The 24,205-nt window shown below is 53.2% G+C and overlaps 1 protein-coding gene across 3 annotated transcripts in view; it reads left to right on the top strand.

The window, feature by feature from the left end:
• The first annotated feature begins 1,765 nt into the window (after positions 1 to 1,765).
• HIC2 (HIC ZBTB transcriptional repressor 2) overlaps positions 1,766 to 24,205 on the top strand; it is a 34,350-nt gene continuing 11,910 nt past the window's right edge. The window contains exon 1 of one of the 3 annotated variants that reach the window (XM_053587437.1): positions 1,766 to 1,835. The gene's annotated coding sequence lies outside the window, so the exon portion shown is untranslated. Of the gene's footprint in view, positions 1,836 to 2,446; positions 2,637 to 18,067; positions 18,963 to 24,205 lie in introns of those variants that run through there. The other 2 variants (XM_053587435.1, XM_053587436.1) reach the window with 2 other exon arrangements.

Here is a 24,205-nt window from a genome sequence, read left to right as displayed (position 1 = left end):
AGGGACTGAATCTGGCTTTGCTCAGGCTGGTCTCCAACTCCTGAGCTCAAGATCCACCTGTCTCAGCCTCCAGAGTGCTGGGATTACAGGCGTGAGCGACCGTGACCAGCCTAAAATAATCGCTTTAAATAGACAAATTATACACAAATCATTAATAGCAAATGTTGTGATGGGATGATGATGAGCAAGAAAGTTAACTGAAGTTTACTAATTTCCTTTTTTTTAGAGACAGAGTCTCACTTTGTGGCCCTCAGTAGAGGACTATGGCATCACAGCTCACAGCAACCTCTAGCTCTTGAGCTTAGGCGATTCTCTTGCCTCAGTCTCGCCCCCATGTCCAGGAATTTTGAGTTAATTCACATATTACCCACCAGCCCCTGTCTATGTTTGAAGGTTATCATGTGAAACTGATTTTTAAATCAGCTGGTTTTAAATCACCAGCCCATTGTAGCTTTAATTTGTACGTCTTTGGTTAGCATGCAGGGATCCTCAAAACTTTTTAAACAGGGGGCCAGTTCACTGTCCCTCAGATTGTTGGAGGGCCGGGCTATAGTTAAAAAAAAAAAACTATGAACAAATTCCTATGCACACTGCACATATCTTATTTTTTATTTATTTTTTTTTTTTTGTGGTTTTTGGCCGGGGCTGGGCTTGAACCTGCCACCTCCAGCATATGGGACTGGCGCCTTACCCCTTTGAGCCACAGGCACCGCCCAACACACATATCTTATTTTGAAGTAAAAAAACAAAACGGGAACAAATACAATCACACCGCCTCATGTGGCCTGTGGGCCGTAGTTTGAGGACCCCTGGTCACAGCTGACATTTCTGTTCAAGAGTTCCTTCAGGGTGGCACCTGTGGCTCAGTGGGTAGGGTGCCAGCTCCATATACAGAGCGTGGCGGGTTCAAACCCAGCCCCAGCCAAACTGCAACAAAAAAATAGCCAGGCGTTGTGGCAGGCGCCTGTAGTCCCAGTTACTTGGGAGGCTGAGACAAGAGAATCGCCTAAGCCCAGGAGTTGGAGGTTGCTGTGAGCTGTGATGCTGCAGCACTCTACCGAGAATGACAAAGTGAGACTGTCTCTACAAAAAAAAAATTCCTTCAAATACCAAGTCCTCTGCTGAGCTCTATTTGTAGAATAGTCCTTTTCTTCACGGAGGTTTTGTATCTCCTTTCCCACAGATGTTTGATATCTCTTTTTTCATCTATTGTAGTCTTACCATTCCTAGTGGGTTGCTAGGCTTTCTATGGCTCTCTATTCTATTTCTTGGTCTGTACCGCATTGAATTGATGCAATAGCTTTATAATCTGTTATAATATGTTAGGGCAAGTCTACCCTCATTCTTTTTATTGTTCCCAAAGGGGGGACAAACGATCGCTGTTTTCCGCTATTTATTCTTCCAGGTAAATTTAGAATTTTGTTGTTAAGTCTAAGCAATGTTCTGTTAGGATTACATTAAACCTGTACATTAACTAGGAAAGAACGGTCGCACAATGAGCTTCTAATGATTTCTAATCCTGCCTCGCGCTGGGACACAACTTCCCTGTGAGGCAGACGCAGGTTCCTCTGGACCTCTCCGACCACAACAGTGGTTTGTTCTTTTGTTTGGCGCTCAAAGTAGAGAGAGGTCCACTAAGTAAATCCTCAGAGAAGTAGTCATGGCTCATGGCCAGCCCCAGCGCTTCGGAAGGCCATCTGAATGACCACCACCAGCCTGGGTCCGAGTGGGCCAGTGTAGACGCGCCGCCTGACCCCTGGGGCCTGCGAGGGGCTGCGGTCACCGGAAGGGGCTGGCTGAGCAGCGTGCTCGGGACCTCCGCGCCCTCGGAGAAGGTAGGACTGGGACGCGGGGGTGCAGTCGCGGAGCCCCGAGGGCGCTCTGGGTTTAGGGTCGCGGGCTCCCCTTTTCCTTGAGACCTGAGCTGCCGGGGCCTTCCCCGGAGCTCAGACCACCGTGCTCGAAGTCCCGGGGGCTGCGCCTTGGAGTCTGGGGTTATGCTGGGGGCGCGGTGCAGGAGTCGCGTAGGGGTCGGGGAGGTGGGGCGTAGGGGTCTCCAATTCGGGGCTCCGAGGGGTCAAGGGCAGGCTCAAAGGGGTCAATCTGAGTTTGGGGGGGGTGGGCGTCCGTCCGTTGGGGACCAAGGTCCCTGTCCTGGGGAGCGGGCAATCTGGGTACTTCTGGGGCGAGGTCACCATCTCGTCCTGGTGCCTGAGGTTCGGGGTTCGGTTGGGCGTCGGGATCTGGGCCCCGGTCTCCTTTAGCGCGCCCCTCCCCCACAGAGTCGGACTGCGGCCGCCCGCCCCGCCCAGCGCTCGGACTTCTCGCCGGCCCCGCCCCCTCAAGCCACACCCCGTCGATCAGCCCCGCCCACCGCCGCCTCTGGCCCCGCCCCGCGCTCGCCCATTCAGATGTGGGTCAGGGGTGAGCGGGCAGCGCCGACGTCACAAGCTTCCAAGATGGCGCCGGGCGGGCGGCTGTGAGCGGCGCTCGGGGCGCGCTGGGCGGGGAGCCGAGCCGGGCCGGCGGCGGGCGGACGGGGCGGGCACGGGCGGCGCGGGCCGGGCGCCGAGGACGAGGAGCCGTGGGCAGGCCGGCCGGCCGGCGGGCGGAGCGCCGCCGCCGACGCACACGAGGTGAGAGGCGGCCGCACGGGGCGGGGGGCGCGGGTTGGCGCTGCGGTTCGGGCGCGCCCCTGGAGCGAGGGGCGTGGGCGCGCGGGCGCCCGGGCGACGTGGGGCTGCGCGCGTAGGAGCGCGCGCGCACGTCCTCCAGGCCCGGGCTGGGGTTCGCGAGAGACCCGCTGCTGGCCCGGGCTTTGTGGGCTGGGTGCCCGGCGGGGCGCGGGACGCTGGGCACAAAGCCCCCGGGGCCCGGAGCGGGGGTCGGCGAGCGAGCGGGCGCCAGCTCTTTGTGCCTTTTCATTAGCAGTCTAATCCGAACGGCGTCGGGCGAGCTGCGCTGCCTGACAGGCGGGCGGGCTCCCATTATGCAAACGGCCCTGCGCCCGCGGCCGCCCCCTCGCTGGAGGATGTTGCGATTTCCAGAACCTTGCGGCCTTGCACGGTCTGCGGTCCCCTTCCCTTGTCCTCCTGCCTCAGGAAAACCGACCAGGGCAGGGACACCGTCGGGCCTAGAGGGGCCGCTCCCAGAGGGCCAGGCCCTGCCCCCAGACCTCTCCTGTACGCAGCGGCTTGGCAGGAAGAGAGATGGACTTGGGGGAGGGGGGAGGGTGCCAGGGGGAGGGGACCGCTGATTGAGGCAGGGGGGCTGAGGGGCCCCAGCTTGTCACTGTCTGTTTATCTTCCAAGATGGTTCACATTCGCCTGGGTGTGTGTGTGGAGAGGGTAGAATGCCTCTCCCGGGGGGGCAGTGACTTGCGGAGAGGAGGGAAGGAGGTCCGATAATGCTCCCAGCAGCCCCACCCACGACAGCTTGGGACTGCCTGGGGAAGGGAGCGCAGTGCTGATCCCGGAGGGCTGGAGCGGTGTTGAAGTTACCCATCCCTGTCTTCTCCTATTCCCTTCAGCACCAGTGTCTTTTCTAGTAGGAATTGCCAAGCACATCTGGAAAGCTCTGTTCCCGTTCCCCACCCCCCAACAGCAGGAGGGGTGAAACCCAGGGAGGCCACCCCTCTGACATATGTGATGGGGGAGGGGCAGATCCGTGCCCATAGGAATTCTGTGGCGGTGGCTTGTTGACTGATGTGGGGATTGCTGTTCCTCTTGCACTGGGGGAGGGGGCAGTTGGCAGGTAGTGGAGGGGACTTGGGAGCTGTCCTCTGGCGACCCTGGGTAGGGAGCGAGCAGGTCACCCAAACCCAAGACCTTTCTGGATCTAGCATTTATTGCTTCCTGGCTGCTGGCTTTGCTGCTGCTTCTCCATTCCCATCTGCCAGTGTCTGGACTCCTTGGGCCTTCAAGCAGACATTTTCAGGCGCACAGGCCATGTGGCCAGTCTGTAGCTCTGGTGCAAGGAGAAAGTATGCTCAATGGAGCAGGGGTGCTGGAGTGGTCTGAAAAAAAGCAGATGGGCTGGCCTCAGGCTGTCCTCTAGAGACAAAGCTGTGTGGTGAGATTACTGGTTTACACCAAGTAGGGGGCTGGGAGGCTGATACTTGGGGGCTGAACTAAGTCCTTTGGCCCAGAGTGTTCCAAAGAGTAGGTCATCCTGCTTAGTAGTGAATCTTCAGTCCTGTGCAATTTATTGTAAAGATCTTCAGGTCTCAAAGGACAGGCAGTAGGACTTGGAAGACTAGGAAGGGGCGCCCCACCTGCCAGAGCGCACAGGTTGGTCTGCTTCCCTTTGACTTCTGGCCCCTGCAGGCCAATTAGGGGGTGTTGCAGAACGCCTGTTGCCCAGCTCTCTTTGACTTGAGTGTTGGTGTGTGTCCAGACTCTTCTCCCTGTAGTGTTTTCCTGCCAGTTGTTGGGACTTGTAGATTAGTCACTGAGCTTTTACAACCTATTCCTGAAAAGAAGTCTCCCTCTGGTTGTTGGCTCTGCGTAGTGGAAGAAGCAGCCTGAGGGAGTCAAGCCTTTAAAGCAAAACTGAAATGATTGCTGCAATTGCTGGAAGGAGAGGCGCAGGTGGGGCAGAGGCGATGATAAGTCCTGTCCTGCTGCCTGGTGCCTGCTCTGTGGACAGGTAGGCACGATCCCATCCTTGCTTCCTGGCCTTGGCCAGCAGCCCAGCCTTCTCCACAAGCTGCACTCCTGGATTAATCCTCACATAGTGTTTTCTTTCCATAGATCAGATTTCTCATTTTGTTAATAAGCACAGCCTCCCGTCCACTTGAAGTCAGCTGTTGTGAACTAGGAGCAACAGGGTTTTGCATTATTGAGCTGACAGCCTGCTGCCTTCCTATATTGTCTGTCGAGGTTAGATCTGAGGGGGTTGGGGGTTACTGCCTTTTAATCAGCAGTCAGCCCCTGAGAAAGGCTAGCTGGGCAGTCCTGGAGAGTTGGATGAGTGAGGAAGGAATAAAGTTCAGTTTACCCAAGGGACCTGCAGCTCTGCCCGTTTAGCTTGGCCTGTTAGCCTTGAGTGGTCAGCCCCACCCCATACCTTGTCTTGCCCACTGAGAGCTCCCTACCCCCCACCCCGTACCTGGGAGGCTGCTCCCACCATCGGGAAGAAATAACAAGACAGGTCCCTCCCCTCCTTGTTCATTAGAGCCTGGCTGAAGAGGGACACCCTAGGGGAGTGAGAGGGCTGCTGGACTTGGTCAGTCACAAAGTCTGTGTGTGACACTGGCTCTGCCGTTTACTCTCAGTGTGACCTTGGACAGTGATGGACTCTTCCCCACCTTAGTGTCCCTGTTTCTAAAATGGGAACGGAACTAGAGTTTACATTCATGTATCGCTGTTCTCCAGAGCTCAGCCTGGGGAAGACAGACACGCAAACAAGTGATTGTACAATGGAGTGATAAGGGCTGGCATTTAGTGGAGAGCAGAGGGCACAGTGGCATGTGGTAAGGGTGCTGGCTTTGGCTGGCGGAGAGCCCAATGCCATGTGGATTGGGGCTGGTCCAGGTTCTGTGTGTGGCAAGCCAGCTCAGGAGCCCCTACTGCCTGCCAGGCTCTTTCAAGGTTTTTGTTCATTCTGCCACATTCTCATGGGCAAACTGCCTGGCCCCTGTGACTAGACTACATCATGCTAGCCTTTGCTTTATGCAGCTCACAGCCTGGCCTGTAAAGCCGCGGAGGGATGATAGAGGTGCTGTGGGTTTCTCGGAGTCCTTAGCAGTTTAGCAGGCAGCATAGTCTTCTTTTACAGCTGAATAAGGGAGATATCTTGCTGGGGCTGGAGGGTCAATGCCTCTGACCCCAGAACCCATGAAGGCCCATAGAGTGTGGCCTCTGGAGAGACCTGGGATCCTGCCAGGGAGGGCTGAGGCAAGAGTCCCACTCCCCCCATTAGGAGCTTCGGAACCAGAACTAGCCCAGCCAGTTTGACCCTGCCTGGCACTGCAGGGGTTTACTTCCTTCTGGGAGGGGCTTTGCCCTAAGGGTTAGGGACCTGGGGTGGGGGAGGGCTCTGAGGAGGGACTGGGCCTCTAGGGACTGCAGCTCTCCTTGAGCCCAGTTTAGCTGGGAGTGGCAAAGCAAGAAAAGCGCGTGGGGGGTTGTGTGTGGGCCCCAGTGAGCTTGCTATGAAAGGGAAGGCTAGAAGCTGGTTCCAGCCCTGTCATAGTTCACAACGGTAGGGCTGGACACCCTGGGAGGGGTGTGGTGGGACTGAATGGGCAGAGTGATCCTAAGAAACTACCTGGGACCTTCAGGGACCTTCGGGAATGGGGAATGCAGGAATGCTGCAGGGCTTGGGAGAGCCCCTCCTAACTGTTCAATCTCAGTGTTTTTCTTGGTAATGACGGTGGAGGGGAGAGAGAGTGTGGCCTTGAGTTTAGAACAGTGGACTTGGAGGTTTTTCTTTTTCTTTTTTTTTTTTTTTTTTTTTTTGGTTTTTGGCCGGGGCTAGGTTTGAACCTGCCACCTCTGGCATGTGGGACTGGCGCCCTACTCCTTGAGCCACAGGCACCGTCCGACTTGGAGGTTTTTCTAACAGTGAGAGGGGACAGGTCAAGCCCACTGTGGATTGGGGTTGGTCCAGAGCTGAGGTGTTAACTGGACTGCTCTGGGCCCCTGGGCCCACTGTCCTTTTACTAGGTCACAGGGCCTTGCTGCTGCTTGTGACATAGGTAGCTTGTAGTGTTGTTTTCTTCCTGTGAGTGATCTGAGGAGCACACACAGGATCACTGAGTGGAGGAGCGTGCAGGGTCCCCACCATCCCATGGCAGACTCCAGGTGACTAAGGGAAGGCTACCATCGGGTGTGGTCAGATGGGTGCGTGCAGGTGGGAGCTGGCCTGTGGTGGAGTTGGATCTGCTGATGGCTCTGGCAAGGTGGCTGCTGTGTAGACTTATCCATGCAGCTCTGGGCTTCCGGCTGGGGCCTCCAGCTTCATTCCTGGCAACAGCTCTGGGTGGGTGTCGGGGGGTGGGTTCTTCCTGGTGGGAAGGTGCTGTTCTTGTCGCCACATTGGGGCCTGACTCCCATTAAGGAGCAGGACCTGTCTCCTGGCCTTTGCAGTCCCTCTCCTGTGCTGCTGTCTTGGAGGATGGTGAGCTTTCGGTGGGTTCTCGTCCAAAGTGAATGAGCAGGAAGGGGGGCTGGGGACCTGGGTAGCTTGTCCCTGGCCTTGTGTCCCCAGCATGTGCTGCTGCCTGTCCTTCCAGGCAGAGGCCTGCCTGCTGGGACCCCGCTTCTTACCTGGGGTTGAACACCAGGGTCGCCTGGGAGCCTCACCTGTGTCTGGTGTGGGTTCTGGCACCTTCATTTTCTAAAGGTTTTGGAATGAATCTGGTGAGCAGCCAAGTTTGGGAATGACTGTTCTGGCAGGTGGAATCTAAGGGGTGATCACAAATTGCTATTCTGAGGGCCTAGTAGAACCCCCAGTTACCCAGGGAACAAACTGACAGAATTAGTTGGGCTACAGTTTCTCTGTAGTTACCAGGCACTGAGGGCTGAGCAACGGGAGGAACCCAGGCCCTTGTGCACTAAGGGAGGTCCTCTGGGGAGCCATCTACTGCCCTCAGCCCTAAGTCCTGCTGGGCCTATAGCCTGGGCTTCTGGAGTGTGCCTCGCCTAGTTTCTTGGCTGCTTTCTTGGGCTCCCTCAGGCTTCTATGTAGCCTGGCAAGGCCCAGCACAGTGGAGTTTGGGTTCTTTGTGCACCTGACAAGCCCGCTGGGGCCCCTAGGAGCTTGGCCTCTTCTTTTTCTCCTTGACCTCCATGTCCCTGGGAGAGGGAAGATTGGTTTCCTGGGCCACCTTATCTGGGCAAGGTGTGGGAGGCCACTACTAAGGGCAGAGAAGAGAGAGCAGGAGGCCTGGGAGGCAGGGCTTCAAGTAGCACCTGGCTCTGCCTGCCGCCTTTGCTGGGACAGACTGGGTTGGCCTGGGGTTTAGTTTGTATCCACAGGGAAAAGGGACATAAAACAGCCCTGGGTGTGGTGTGGTCCTAGGCAGTGTCCAGGGGAGTCCTGTCATTTAGAGAAGGGAGAAAAACCTGGGCAGGCAGTGAAGGAGATGGGAGGGGACTCGGGCAGGGCGGCCCTCCTCTCCGCATGCTGTCTTCTGTGCACATCTTGGTAGGGGCCAGAGGGCAGGTGGTCTGGGTGTGTTGGTCTGGGTGTGTTTGTGCCTTGACTCTTTTCTCTTTTCACCCCTGCTGTCCCCAGGACCTCACGGCCCTTCTTTTGGGGGCTGGCAGGTGCTGCGACATCCTCTGGCCATGTAAGTTTGTGCCTCGGGAGAGGCACGTGGGGTGGTTAGGACATTGCAAGGAATTCAAAGCTGAACTCCTTTCCTTCTCCTCTTGGGATCTCAGTTTGGGCAGGAACTGCTGGCGGCTATGTGAACGACTGGGCAGGGGGCTTCATTCACTCTTGGCAGTATGAGGTTGTCCCTTGGTAGGGGGTTCCTAGGGGTCCAGGTTATTCCAGCAAGGAAGGGGAGGGACCTAGTCTTGGCTTCTGAAGTGCCAAGAGGTGGTCATCCTTTAGTTGTGGTAGGTGAACCTGAGCTCCAGAGGATCAGGCACCAGCCCTCCTGAAGGCTGAGGGGGAAGACGTTTGTTGCCAAAGTCCCACATTCCATGCATGTATTGATGCTGATAAGGGTAGCTGGGCTGGCTTAGCTGCTTTGGGCTGGAGGGGACTTTGACTTCATGCCCCCAGCAGGCAGCATGCCCCTCCCCCATGGACCCTTCTGCCTCTAGGGCCAGTGGGGTCCCAGCCATGGTCTCGAGGTTGCAGAATGCAGAGAGAGGCAGGGCTCATGTGGCTCTGAGTTAGGCCTTGGGAGGTCCATTAGTAGTTTCTGCCGGCCCTGTCCTCCAGAGTATTTGTGCATGACATTTGAAAAGGTGCTTCCTTTTATTTATTAAAATTTGTTACTCTCAGGTTTGGCAGGAGGCCCTTTGTCTACGACTTTGGCTTTTGGTGAACAGCTGTGGTTTCTTGGAAAGTCAGCTGTGGTGTTTGTTTCTCTGTGCACCAGTCTTTAACCTCTGGGCTCCATTCTCCTCGCCTGTGAAATGGGTTATTAGAAATATTTGAGACAGTGCTTGCCAGCCATTTTCAGAGTTGTTTTCAGACTCCTGGCGGGGGTGGGGGGTTTACCAAGAACCTCTTTATAAATTTAGAAGTTGCTAGGATCAGTGTGGTGGCTCATGCCTGTAATCCTAGCTCTTTGGGAGAACTGAGGTGGTGATTTTGGACTAACTTGTGCAACATAGCGAGACCTTGTCTCTACCAAAAAAATTTTTTTTTTGGTAGAGACAGAGTCTCACTTTATGGCCCTCGGTAGAGTGCGGTGGCCTCACACAGCTCACAGCAACCTCCAACTCCTGGGCTTAAGCGATTCTCTTGCCTCAGCTTCCCGAGTAGCTGGGACTACAGGCGCCCGCCACAACGCCCAGCTATTTTTTGGTTGCAGTTTGGCCGGGGCCGGGTTTGAACCTGTCACCCTCGGTATATGGGGTCGGCGCCTTACCCACTGAGCCACAGGCGCCGCCTGTACAAAAAAATTTTTTATTTTTTATTTTTTTATTTATTTTTTTTGTAGAGACAGAGTCTCACTTTAAGGCCCTCAGTAGAGTGCCATGGCCTCACACAGCTCACAGCAACCTTCAACTCCTGGGCTTAAGCGATTCTCTTGCCTCAGCCTCCCGAGTAGCTGGGACTATAGGCGCCTGCCACAACGCCCGGCTATTTTTTGGTTGCAGTTTGGCCGGGGCTGGGTTTGAACCCACCACCCTCGGCATATGGGGCCGGCACCCTACCGACTGAGCCACAGACGCCGCCCGTACAAAAAAAAATTTTTAAAAAGTTGTTACTAGCCTTTGCCCTGTGTCAACACTCGCACCGATGGTGCAAAACTGAGGTGGACAGCACTGCTGTGGTACACGACACCACTGTCGGCCAGCACTCGGGGCTGAGCCCTGACAGCATCACAAGTGTCCAGGGGAGGCTGCACAGATGGCTGAGTGTTAAATCCAGACCCCTGCTTACATGTCTTTTTAGTTTTCTTTGTGATGGAATGGCAGAGGTGCATGGGACTCTCCCACACATGGGATGATGGTCTGTCCAGAAAGAGCACCCGCAGGCTGTGTGAGCCCAGGGCTGGACTTGTGGCTTTTTCTCTTAGAACATTGTTTTTACTTGAAAGAACAACTAATAATCTGTCAGACATTTTCTTTTTTTTTTTTTTTTGTAGAGACAGAGTCTAACTCTATGGCCCTCGGTGGAGTGCCGTGGCGTCACACGGCTCACAGCAACCTCCAACTCCTGGGCTTAAGCGATTCTCTTGCTTCAGCCTCCCAAGTAGCTGGGACTACAGGTGCCCGCCACAACACCCAGCTGTTTTTTTTTTTTTTTTTTTTTTGATTGCAGTTCAGCTGGGGCCGGGTTTGAACCCACCACCCTCGGTATATGGGGCCGGTGCCCTACCGACTGAGCCACAGGCGCCGCCCAGACATTTTCTTAAAAAAGAACAAAGCGAGCATGCTACTTTAAGAAAAATTGACTTTTTGTTGCCAATAATACCAGGGTTTCAAGGGAAAATTAGAATTTTGGAAAACTGATCAGTAGTGATAACTTCGGGGATTTTTTTTCTTTTCCAGTTTTTGGCGGGGGCCAGGTTTGAGCCTGCCACCTCTGGTTTATGGGGCCAGCGCCCTACTCCTTTGAGCCACAGGTGCCACCCTTTTTATTTTTTATTTTTTATTTTTTTTTTGAGATAGAGTCTCATTATGTTGCCCTCGGTAGAGTGCTGTGGCGTCACAGCTCAGAGCAACCTCAAACTCTTGGGCTTAAGCAATTCTCTTGTCACAGCCTCCCAAGTAGCTGGGACTACAGGTACCCACTGCAATGTCTGGCTGTTTTTTTGTTGTAATTGTCGTTGTTTAGCAGGCCCAGGCTGGGTTTGAACCCTCCAGCCCCGGTGTATGTGACTGGCACCCTAGCTGCTGAGCTACAGGTGCTGAGCCACAGGGTTTTTTTTTTTTAGTGTTATATAAATGACATTTGGAAGAACCAATTAACTCATTTCCAAATGATCAGTGCTTCATGTTACAAAATCCTGTGCAGATATGAATACGAGGTAAACCAATGGATTTTGGTGTAACCAAATATGAAGTAGTCACTGATATGATTTTGGATTCTACATTGCAACTTTCAAGAAACTGTGACAAGGCTGGGTGAGGTGGTTCATGCCTATAATCCCAGCACTTTGGGAGGCTGAGGTGGGAGGATCACTTGAGGTTAGGAGGTTGAGAACAAACAGCTTGAGCAAGAGCGAGACCCAATTTCTACTGAAAAATAGAAAAACTAGCATTGTGGCAGGCACCTGTAGTTCCAGCTACTTGGGAGGCTGAGGCAAGAGAATCACTAAAGCCCAGGGGTTGGAGGTTGCTGTGAGTTGTGATGCCACGGCACTCTACCCAGGGCGACAGCTTGAGACTCTGTCTCAAAAAAAACAAAACTACATATTCCAGCATACTCAGTGCAGAAAGCAGGTCTGAGAATCCATCTATTTTTTGTTTTTTTTGAGACAGAGCCTCAAGCTGTCGCCCTGGATAGAGTGCTGTGGCATCACAGCTCACAGCAACCTCTAACTCTTGGGCCCAAGCAATTCTCTTGCCTTAGCTTCCCAAGCAGCTGAGACCACAGGTGCCGGCCACAACACCCGGGTACTTTTTTGTTGCAGTTGGTTAGCTGGCCTGGGCCAGGTTCAAACCCACCACCCTCGGTATATGTGGCTGGCACTGTAACCACTGTGCACAAGTGCTGAGCCCATTTTTTTGTTGTTGTTGTTGCCGTTGTTGTTTTAGTTGGCCTGGGCTGGCTGGGTTAGAACCCGCCAGGCTCGGTGTATGTGGCTGGTGCCCTACCCACTGAGCTGTGCCTAGCGCCCTACCCTATCTACTTCTATACCCAGCTGTAGCCCTGGGTAGAGTGCTGTGGCATCACAGTTCACAAGCTAGACATTAAAGAGATTTATTTACAAAAGTGTAAAACAATGGCATCCTTCTCAGTAAAAATAGTGGGAGATATTTTTTCCCTATAAGAGTTACTGAAATGAGCTTATTGTACCCTCAATGAATCCCCAAAAATAAAAAAAAAAAACATTTCAGATAAAAAAAAGAGTTACTGAAATGAGATTATTACTGGTACTTTATTTTATTTATTTTTTTGAGACAGAGTCTCACTATGTCACCCTCCACAGAGTTCCATGGCGTCATACCTCACAGCAACCTCCAACTCTTGGGCTCAAGTGATTCTCTTGCCTGAGCCTCCCAAGTAACTGGGACTACAGGAACCCACCACAGTACTTGGCTAGTTTTTGTTGCAGTTGTCATTGTTGATTAGCTGGCCTGGGCTGGGTTCGAACTTGCTACCTTCGGTGTATGTGGCTAGTGCCGTAACCACTGTGCTACTGACACCAAGCCTATTACTGATATTTTAAATCAACTAAATATTTTTGATAATTGTCAGTTTTTCTAATGCACTAAGCAGAAGAGTGACATTTACAGTAGTCACCTCTCATGGGGGGAGCACCTAGACCCCCAGTGGATGCCCGAGGCTGTGGATGGTGCTGAGTCCTACATAAATGCTATTTCTTTCTTTGACTCGTACCGCCCTCTGGTAGAGTGCCGTGGCGTCACATGGCTCACAGCAACCTCTAACTCTTGGGCTTACACGATTCTCTTGCCTCAGCCTCCCGAGCAGCTGGGACTACAGGCGCCCGCCACAACGCCCGGCTATTTTTTTGTTGCAGTTTGGCCGGGGCTGGGTTTGAACCCACCACGGCTGGCGCCCTGCTCACTGAGCCATAGGCGCCGCCCTCTTTCTTCTTTCTTTTTTTTTTTTGAGACAGAGCCTCAAGCTGTCACCCTGGGTAGAGTGCTGTGGCATCACAGCTCACAGCAACCTCCAACTCCTGGGCTCAAGCGATTCTCCTGCCTCTGCCTCTCAAGTAGCTGGGACCACAGGCGCCCACCACAACGCCCAGCTATTTTTTGGTTGCAGCCGTCGTTGTTTGGCGGGCCTGGGCTGGATTCGAACTCACCAGCTCAGGTGTATGTGGCTGGCGCCTTAGCCGCTTGAGCCACAGGTGCCGAGCCACGCTGTTTCAAATGTGTAGGAGATGAAGGCTCATTTATACAGTAGGCACAGTAAGAGATGTATGGTAATAAAATAGAACTGTATTCTATACTATAAGTTGTGGAATGCAGTGGCCTTTCTCTTAGAATATTCACTCACCTATTTTTGGACTGTAGTTGACCATGGGTAACTGAAGCCATGGAAATGAAAAGTAGGTAAGAGGACACTACTGTCATAGTGTAATAACGTCAGGTACAGTGATACAGATGCCACAAAAGCAAGGCTCTCTGGGATCCTGACTAATTTTTAGGAATGTAAACACTTTTTTTTTTTTTTTCCAGTTTTTGGCCAGGGCTGGGTTTGAACCCGCCACCTCTGGCTTATGAGGCTGGTGCCCTACTCCATTGAGCCACAGGCGCTGCCCCACTTTTTTTTTTTTTTTAATTTGAGACAGAGTCTCACTCTGTCACCCTGGGTAGAGTGCTGTGATGTCATAGCTCACAGCAACCTCAAACTCTTGGGCTCCAATGATTCTCTTGCCTCGGCCTTATGAGTACGTCCCCTCAGCAGAGGGAACAGCTTGCCTGGGCTCTTGGAATTGCATCTGTGAAAGGAGGGAGGTGGGCTTGGCGCCTTCTGAAAAGATCGCTACGTGCAGGGTGTGAGTGTGGACTTTATCCCAAGCTTTGGGAATCCATTGAAAGCTTTAAGCAGGGGAGTGGCTCAATGACATGAGTGTTAGAGGAAGATAACTCAGAGGTGATTGGACTCAGAGGCAAGGGGACGAGGGACAGAGGGCTTCGCTGGAGGGGCTGCGGAGGGCAGTTGTGTTCCTGGGTTGGTTTTTTCACTTAGAGTAACTCTGACCCTGCCCTCCTGCCCTCTTCAGTTTGCTGGAGGATCCTCAGGAATTCCCTCTCCTGGGCAGCTCCTGTTGAGTCAGGCATATGTTCTCTCCAGGGTACGGAGGCCTCATTAGGGAAGAGTGGTAGTTTCTGGCTTGTCTCCTGAGAGAGCGGAGCCCTGTGGAGCCCTCATGGGTGCGTCTTTGCTGTGGTTTGCCCAGATGTGCAGCTCCGCTGCATTTGCCAGATCTCTGACCCTGGTGACTCTCAGAGGGCATGAGTTTGTGCTCCTTGAGCAACCCTTAGCTGTAGCCTCTTGGCCCCTTCCTGGATCAGGAGGCTGTCCTGTCCCCTTCCACCTTGTTTTTGGGACTTCTACACGGAGCAGGCTCAGCTTCCTTAGTAGACATAAAAATTGTGCTGAAAGAAGTTATTTACAAAGGTATTGTGACGAGAGGCTTTAAATTACACGTACACACACCTTAAAGAATGTGGAAATTGTGGCTCAAGGAGTAGAGCGCCGGTCCCATATGCCAGAGGTGGCAGGTTCAAACCTAGCCCTGGCCAAAAACCACAAAAAAAAAAAAAAAAGAATGTGGAAATTAAGTATTTGGAAAAATCCACCATTTGATTAATCTTGATGGCCCCACAAATTGGGACACCCTTGCTCCCCCTCACTATGGAAGAAAACAGCCTCCCCCAGATCCCCCCTCCCCCCCATGGCTTCTGCCTGCTCTGAGTGGAGCTCAGCCATTCCCTGGCTTTTCTTTGCCAGTGCCCACATTTGTCTGATCCTACAGAATGGCTGCTTGTCCAGGTGGGCTTTGCTCTCTGTGCACTGGGCCAGGCGCTGTGCCCTCTTGACACTGGTAGCTGTGGTTCCTGTGTTCCAGCCCCCACTTCGAGTGTCTGCAGCTGTGCATCTCTTCACACCATCACCCACCCTACTGGCGGTGAACATTTGGGGTGTTTTGCAGGGTTTTTGTTTGTGCTGCCTCCTAAGTAGCCCATTTTTCTGCAGCTTCTCTGCAGACAGAGTGCCTGTTTATTTTCTTTTCTGACCCTAAACCCAGTTCTTTAATCCTTCAGGCACCATTGAGATGTAGCTTTAAAAGTACATTGAAACTTTGTGAGCGTTCACATTACCTGGTGGGCAGGTGAGACTGCATGTCTGTAAAGTGTCACACCTGTAGGCTTTTGTGAGGTCCAAAGGCACAGGGCCATAGATTGCAATATTTTCCATGGCAGTTTCTTCATTTGATCCGAAAAATTATTTATTTTTTGAGACAGAGCCTCAAGCTGTCACCCTGGGTAGAGTGCTATAGCATCACAGCTTACAGCAACCTCCAACTCCTGGGCTCAAGTGAGTCTCCTGCCTCTGCCTCCCAAGTAGCTGGGACTACAGGTGTCCGCCACAACGCCCGGTCATGTTTTTTTGGTTGCAGCCATCATTGTTTGGCAGGCCTGGGCTGATTTGAACCCGCCAGCTCAGGTGCATGTGGCTGGTGCCCTAGCTGCTTGAGCCACACTCGCTGAGCCTGAAAAATTACTTTTTAAAACTCCAGTGGAACCTGGGCGTGGTGGAGCATGCTTGTAGTCCCAGCTGCTGGGAAGCCTAAGGCAAGGGCCATCGCTTGAGCTGTGATCACGCCTGGCTGACTGCTAGACCTTGTCTTGAAAAAAACGAAAAATAAGGGCGGTGCCTGTGGCTTAGTGAGTAGGGCGCCAGCCCCATATGCCGAGTGTGGCGAGTTCAAACCCAGCCCCAGCCAAACTGCAACAAAAAATAGCCGGGCATTGTGGTGGGCGCCTGTAGTCCCAGCTGCTGGGGAGGCTGAGGCAAGAGAATCGCGTAAGCCCAAGAGTTAGAGGTTGCTGTGAGCTGTGTGATGCCACAGCACTCTACCGAGGGCAGTACAGTGAGACTCGGTCTCTACAAAAAAAAAAACAAACGAAAAATAAAACTCCCAGTGGAGGTCCAAGGTGCCTCCGAGTTTTTTTTTGTTTTTTTTCTTTTTTCCCTATTTGGAGTAAAACAAGCCTGATCCTTGATCTTTGGCTCTATCTCCCCCTGCCATTTGTTTGAGGTTGGAGGGCGTGGGCATTGATTACCCCCACAGGAACAAGTAGGCCATTTCCTTCTCCCCAGCAGCTTCCTTTGACCCCAAATCCCTGAGGGCTTTGCCTCTTTTCTTGGCTTCCTCCCTTTGGTAGGCCCAGCTGGCTGCTACTAGGCCCTGCTGGAAGCCCTTGCTAGGAAAACTTGGGGTCTCTGGTTTGGACCTCACCTGCCCTGCTCTGAACTTCCTGCCTCGCCTCACCTTGCCTTTCAGGATTTGAAGAACTTCCTTTCCTTTTGTCATGTCTGTTAGACAGTGGGAATATTATCAAATGGTTCTTAGTCTGCTACTGAGGAGAGATGTTAAAGTTGTCTGTAGGTGCCTGTGGGTTCTTGGCTGGCTTGTGGGAGTTGCTTCTTTTACCATGGGCATTCTCCCCTGGACTTTGCTAGCTGTCCTGCCATTGTTCCGGTTCCTGGGTTGGGATTGTTATTAGTTGAGGGTTCAGGGGTGTCCCTTGCAGATCAGGACCAAGCAGGTCTCTGCTTCCCTCCTGGAGGCTTGTGTGCTCTGTACTGAATGGGGTGCGGCCTATGTGAGATGGGTGCCCAGCTCCCAGAATTCTTCACTGACAGGCATGCTCATGTAACCAGCATCCAGAACAAGAAACACACACCCCGGAAGCCCCTCGTGTGTCTGAAGTTTCTTTCAGTCTTCCTGTGGCCCCATGCCCGTCTGTGCGTCAGTGGAACATTTTCATAAACAGACGCTGTGGAGCCTCTTGGGCTCAGGCCTCCTCACTCAGCAGCAGGTTGGAGACTCATCTGTGTTGTACGTGAGCCAAACCGTGTGCAATTATCAGCAGTCACCTGCTTTTGACCTGCGAAAGGCAAATTCGTGTGGTTCATTCTAAAAAATCAGTAGTGTTCACTGCTTTCCCCCTCAGCTGTCTCTTCTGAGACTGGCCACAGGAGTGGCTTGGTCATTGGGCCTTGGTGAGCAGGGTCGCCCAGAGCGTGCATGTTGCAGTGAGCATGCGTGCTCATGGCTGTAGGAAGGTGCCATCCACTGGTGCCCTACTGCCTGGCCAACATTGGTCTCACCTGTCCTTTTCCTGATGAGGTTTTGAAGTTCTTTTTTTTTGAGACAGAGTCTTCCCTGGGTAGAGTGCAACCTCCAAATCTTGGGCTCAAGCGATCCTCTTGCCTCAATTTTTAGTAGAGATGGGGTCTCACTTTTGCTCAGGCTGGTCTCGAATTCGTGAGCTCAGTCCTAGCACTCGGCCTCCTAGAGTGCTAGGATTATAGGTGTGAGCCACCGCACCCGGCCCAGTTTTGAAGTTCTTATTCTTTCTGGAACAGTCCTCGTGTCATTTGAAAACATCCTCTTTCTCTTTCATCCCTGGGACATGTTCTTTTAGTTTTTGACTAATGTTTGGTGTTAAAATTTCATGTTTATTTGTTTTCTTTCTGATTTCCCTTCAGCGTGTCATCTCAGTATTGTCCTAGCCAGGGGTTTGCCATGCTGTGGGCAGGGCAGAGACTCCTTAGTGCCAGCTGGCCTGGGAGCGTTTTCCAGGCCAGGATGTAGTGTGGGTGGAGGTCTGTCAGCAGCCACCCAGTGGCATCCCTGGCCCTGCCTGGCAGTGGGGTGGGGAAGTCTGAGAGAGGCAGCTCTTCCTGCTCTTCGGTTATTGAAATATTTTCCTTTACAGAGTAATGATGATAGAAGATAAGATTTTTTTTTTTATTCTTTTAGAGTTAAGAAATTGGCATAAGAAATTGTTAGCTGCAAGAGTTGGTGTTGAAATTGTGAAGTTGGAGACGCTCTCCTGGCGCCCTGGGCTGGGTGCTGTGGCAGTGTGACTCATCCGTCGTGCCTTGTGCCTCCCTTAGGAACTCGGTTATCTCCCTTAAAGGTGTCCTGGGGCAGGTTAGATGATTGTGATAGCCCCTTCCAGCCAGGCTCCTGCAGGCCCTCTTGGCTCCTTGCATGTGGAATGTCCACCTAGTTATTGCTGTGCTGTTGCTGAGTCCTTCTCTTCCTGGCCAGGTCACCTCCTCTTGCCAGGCCCATCTCAGAACTTGTGCCAGCACCAGCGGGGGACATCCGGCTGCAGGTCTCTGAGATCATCCTGGCCTTACTCCTTGCTGGCTGTAAAGCCAGGAGTGGTGGGAGGAGGAGGGGACCAAGGCTGTGCCTTCTGGGGAAGCAGTTGGGGTGCCAGGGACCTGGTGCAGGGCAGTCCCCTGCCCATTCCCCCGGCAGCTGCCTTTTCCAGCCATTTCCTTGTGCTAGTTTGTCACCTAGGAGCCTCCCTACCTCTCAAAAGGGAACAACACAGGCAGGTGATCAGGGGACCAGGCAGGGCTTGGCCCAGCTGTGGGCAGCAGCATGAGGTTTAAAGTAGGACCTGGGGATACTTGAAGAAGTCATTAGGGCCTGGGATGGGCACTGCCTCCCTTCTTGTGGGCAACAGGGCTGGCCCAAGGGTCAGAGAAGGAGGTGGTCGGCCAGGTTCCTATCACCGCTTCACCAGCATGCTGAGTGGTGCCCAGGTGTTTGTTTCGCCAAAGCCTCGTCGGAGGGAGGGTAGGCTCCTGGCATTTGTGGAGCTTGTTGCATTCCTGGAGGACGATCTGGGAGAAGAGCCAGGCACTGCTGGCCGGCATCCAGGTCTGGGCTGGATTACTTGGCTGGGCTTGCCCAGAGCGGCGGGCCCCACCTTCCACCATCCCATGCCTGAGGGACAGGGCAAGAGGTCACAGAGGACGGGGTGTTTCCAGTGGAGCAGCAGGCACAGCCCGGGCCCCAAAGCAGGCTGTGTGATGGGAGTTCCACTTCTTGCAGACCCCATGCCTGTGTGTGGGTCCAGGAGAATGCAGCCCAGGTGAGGCCCCGTGGGGGACAGGCAGGTGGTGCTGGGGCTGAGGGAGGAGGTGCATGCCAGCTGTGTGGGGGCAGGCAGGTGGTGCCAGGGCTGAGGGAAGAGGTGCATGCCAGCTGTGTGGGGACAGGCAGGTGGTGCCGGGCCTGAGGGAGGAGGTGCATGCCCGCTGTGTGTGGGCAGCGCTGTCCGTAGTGCCTGGAGCTGCCAGTCTGGAGTGGCATCCCTGGCCCTGCCTGGCAGTGGGGTGGGGAAGTCTGATCCCCACTCCCCAGTTGGGCTGCAGGTCTTCACTCTCCTACCTACTTGGTCCGGCAACCCTGACCGAGTTGCCTAGTCTTAAGAACTTCCGCTGTTTTATCTGAAACTGGAGGTGGAGATGAGCTGCTCTGCTCCCCTGTGGGAGGGCTCATGGAGAGCAGGCTTGTGGGGTCTACCTCTTGTGGCTGCCATCTGGCATGGTGCTGTGGCAGAGTGCAACCTGCAGCGGTGGCCCCATTGGAACTTCCCTTGTCCATTGAGTTTTCATGAGGAGGACTCAAGCCGTGGGGACAGGGCTCATTGATGGGGCTGGAGACTCCACCTGGTGGTTCTTCTGGGTCCTGGTCTGCTTCCTGCCCTGCCACATCCTACCCTCCACGTAATCTCTCCTGGGGCTTAGGAGCTCTTTGGGGAGAGGCAGTGTGTATAGTGGACCACACCTGGAAACTGAGGCTACCATGGTGAGGCTGGTCTGGGACCAGGGTAGATGCTGACCTCAAAGATGGGTTGGGAGCCGTGGCAGCGTACCTGCCCTCTCTGACACTGGTCACATGACCTCAAACATGGGTTGGGAGCGGTGGCAGCGTACCTGCCCTCTCTGACACCGGTCACATGTGCTCACCCTCTAGGCTGTGGATGTTGCCTGGTGGCTCTGCCCTGTCCAGCACTGCTGCTGTGCCTGGCACAGCTTATCCTTCCCCCTGTCAGGGACACTTCTGGCAGGATGTGGATGGCCTGCTCACTCTCAGCTGTTTTGAGCTGGCTGGAGGGTGGCCCTTGTTCTCTGTTATTTCTGGTAAGGGGTTCTTTCTTGGCCAGGAAGTGGTTAAAGTGAAAGAAGCCATCTCCTGCTGGGAGCCTTGGGTGGGCTGGGCAGGCGCTTCTCCCTAGTCCCTAGCAGAGCCTCCTGCAGGAAGCCCCTCCTTGGGAAGTAAGGGGTGGCCGCCAGGGAGAGAAGAGAGGAGGAGGAGGATCCCTGGAGGCCTGCCTTTTGCTGGTCTTCACCCTTCTCTTCAGGCCTTCATCCTGGCTGGGCGGGGGCTGGAAGGAGTTGCGTGCAGTCCAGGTGACCTGGTGGTCTCCAAGGACAGTTGGTTCCTGCCTGTGGGGGTCAGGAGTGGTGGGTTGCCTGAAACCATACTCTGAGTTTGGCCACCACTGTGGGGCTGGAGGTGGGCATGGAGTGTGCTTCTGTCTGCTAGAGGCAGGGGTGCCAGCCCGGCCCCCAGAGAGAACCAAGCAGAGGCCCAATGACTGCAGTCTTAGCTCACAACAACCTTAAACTCCTGGGTTTAAGCGAACCTCTTGTCTCAGGCTCCCAAGTAGCTGGGATTACAGGCACTGCCACAACATCAGGCTAATTAAAAAAAATTTTTTTAAAATTATTTTTGTAGAGACAGAGTCTCACTTTGTCGCCCTTGGTAGAGTGCCTTGGCATCACAGCTCACAGCAACCTCCAGCTCTTGGGCTTAGGTGATTCTCATGCCTCAGCCTCCCAAGTAGCTGGGACTATAGGTGCCTGCCGCAATGCCCGGCTATTTTTTTGTTGTAGTTTGGCTGGTGCTGGGTTCGAACCCGCCACTCTTGGTATATGGGGCCAGTGCCCTACTCATTGAGCCACAGGCGCCACCCAGATCAATTTTTTTGGAGATGAGGTCTCGCTCTTGCTCAGGCTGGTGTCGAACTCCTGAGCTCAAGCAATCCATCTGCCTCGGCGTTCTGGAGTGCTAGGATTACAGGTGTGAGCCACCACACCTGGCCTAACGGCAGTCTTAGAGTTCCTGGCCGCCTCAGGCCAAGGCTCTGGGCAGGATGGTGTCTAGGCCCTTGGGGGAACGCCTACCAGGATGAGGTCCTCCTTACCACTGCCTTAGCAGAGAGCACTGTCATCTTAGACCTTCCTCTCTCAGGCAGCGCCCGTAGCATAGTGGTTATGGCGCCGACCACATGCACCGAGGTGGTGGGTTCAAACCCAGTCCAGGCCAACTAAACATCAGTGACAACTGCGACAAAAAATAGCCGGGCGTTGTGGCAGGCGCCTGTAGTCCCAGATACTCGGGAGGCTGAGGCAAGAGAATCGCTTAAGCCCAAAGAGTTTGAGGTTGCTATGAGCGGTGGCTCCACCTCATTCTACCAAAGGTGACATAGTGAGACTCTGTCTCAAAAACGTACAAACAAAAAAAAAAACCTTTACTCTCTCACAGCCTCTGAAAGATTCTGGCCGAAGTGTGCTCTCCTGCCCTCTGTGTGGTACTAGAAAGACAGGCCGTGGTGACCCTGTTCCAGCTTCCTCACCGAGCCCCTGAGTCTATGTTATTTATTTATTTATTTTTTAAATTTTATTCAAAGTGATATGAGGATATAATATTTAGGTTACATTGTTCTTACTTCCGGGGTAAAGTTCCATTTGTAGAAGAGCCCCTCACCCAGGGGGTGTGTTATACACCCTCACAACGTGCACATTAAGTGAGATCCCACCTCATGCCCTCCCTCCTTCTGTAATACGTCCTCCCCCCTCCCTCTTCCCTCTACCCCCAAATTGGACTATAATAGTGTTTTATTGTTCTTAGGAACAGTGTAATTGTTTATATATTAATTTCATATTAGTATGGAGTAATATTCATCTTTCCATTCTTGCGATACTTTATATATAGGATGTATTATTATTTATTTTATTTTTTTTGAGACAGAGCCTCAAGCTGTCGCCCTGGGTAGAGTGCTATGGCATCATAGCTCACAGCAACCTCCAACTCCTGGGCTTAAGTGATTCTCTTGCCTCAGCCTCCCAAGTACCCTGTTTTCCCTTAAAATAAGACATCCTCCGAAAATAAGACCTACTTACAGGAAAGATAAGACGTCCCCTGAAAATAAGACCTAGCGCATCTTTGGGAGCACACCTTAAAATAAGACACTATCTTATTTTCGGGGGAACAGGGTACCTGGGACTACGGGCACCTGCCACAAATGCCTGCCTATTGTGTGTAGTTGTCATTGTTCTTTGTCAGGTCTGGGCTGGATTCGAACCTGCCAGCTTTGGTGTTTGTAGCTGGCACCTTAGCCACTTGAGCTATAGGTGCTGAGCCTAAAATGTATTTCTTTTTTTTTTTTTTTTTTTTGTAGAGACAGAGTTTCACCTTATCGCCCTCGGTAGAGTGCCATGGCATCACACAGCTCACAGCAACCTCCAAATCCTTGGGCTTAGGCGATTCTCTTGACTCAGCCTCCCAAGCAGCAGGGACTACAGGTGCCCGCCACAACGCCCGGCTATTTTTTTGTTGCAGTTTGGCCGGGGCTGGGTTTGAACCCACCACCCTCGGCATATGGGGCCGGCGCCCTACCCGCTAAGCCACAGGCGCCGCCCGCCTAAAATGTATTTCAACTCCATCCAGGTAAATGTAAAAGATGTAAAGTCTCCATCTTTTTAATGGCTGTATAATATTCCATGGTATACATATACCACAGTTTGTTGATACATTCATCAGTTGATGGGCCCTTAGGTTGCTTCCATGACTTGGCAGTTATGTCTGCATGGACTTTTAAAGCCTCTAGCCTGAGGGAAGTGGGGCCTCAGCTTGCATGGGACCCTGGACCAGTGGACCCGAGGGGGTGCTGCTGTAAGGTCAGGCAGTGGTGAGGGCCATGAGGGGTGCAAGAAACCCAGTCTCTACCCTCTGCTCTTCCCTTTGGCTGTTTGGCTAGTGAGAGCTGGGGCAGTGGGTGGGTGAAGCAATCTCGGATGCTCCGGGGGAGAGAACATGAAGGGAGTTCTTGGCCTGGGGTTTGCCCTCTGGAGATGTGCTAAGGGCTGCCTAGCCTGCAAGGAGGAGCTGGGAGAGATGGACCAGGTCTCTCCGAGGCTGCTCTGCCCTTAGGCTCAGTGCCAGCCAGGAAATTAAGTGGCTGGGGGTTCCTGTGTCCACAGCTAAAGATGACATCCCTCCACACCGTGGGCCATGGAGTAGAGGCTCAGCAGGATAACAGGAAGGTGCTGCCTCATGTGGGGAACATGGGGGCCAAGCATGCAGCTCCTGGATGGCCCTGAGGATCAAATGACACAGCACATGGATAGGGCAGGTGGCTGGGCAGACAGCAGCACCCAGTAAATGTTAACTGGTGTTCTCTGGAGGGAAGAGGAGAGGACATGGGAGTGTTCTGTTTCATGGAGGTGACGTTTACATGCAGTGAAGAGTCCAGGTCTTCAGTGTGGCTCTTACTGAGCTTTGATGAGGCATCCATTAAAGTCCATAACCTGGACTCCCAGCAGCAGAGAACTGCCCTCACTCCAGAAAATTCCTTCTGTCGCATCTCAGGCTGTCCTCACCTCACCCCCACGCCTGTCTCGACTTGGGTTTCATCTTTTCTAGAGTTGTTATGTGTAGAGGCGTGCAGTCTGCACCCTTTGTGAGAGCTTTCTTGTCCTAAGCACAATGACTGGGAGATTCATCCTGGTCCCTGCATCATTTATGCTTTTTTATTTTTTTGAGACAGTCTCACTATGTCACCCCCGGTAGAGTGCCGCATCATCACAGCTCACAGCAACCTCAAACTCTTGAGCTTACACGATTCTCTTGCCTCAGCCTCCCAGGCAGCTGGGACTACAAGCGCCTACCACAATGCCTAGCTATTTTTTTGTTGTTGTTGTAGTTGTCGTTGTTTGGCAGGCTCTGGTTGGGTCCAAAACCACCAGCTCCAGTGTATGTGACTGGCGCCTTAGCCGCTGAGCTACAGGTTCCGAGCCATTTATGCTTTCTTTTTTAATTTTTCTTTTTTTTGAGACAAAGTCTCACTTTGTCATTTTTGGTAGAGTGCCGTGGCGTCATACCTCACAGCAACCTTGGCAGTTATGTCTGTATGGACTTTTAAAGCCTCTAGCCTGAGGGAAGTGGGGCCTCAGCTTGCATGGGACCCTGGACCAGTGAGCCCCAGGGGGTGCTGCTGTAAGGTCAGGCAGTGGTGAGGGCCATGAGGGATGCAGGAAGCCCAGT

This window comes from Nycticebus coucang, chromosome 4 (genome assembly GCF_027406575.1).
Source record: "Nycticebus coucang isolate mNycCou1 chromosome 4, mNycCou1.pri, whole genome shotgun sequence".
NCBI classification, from domain to species: Eukaryota; Metazoa; Chordata; class Mammalia; order Primates; family Lorisidae; genus Nycticebus; species Nycticebus coucang.
This window is presented reverse-complemented; position numbering and strand designations above follow the sequence as displayed.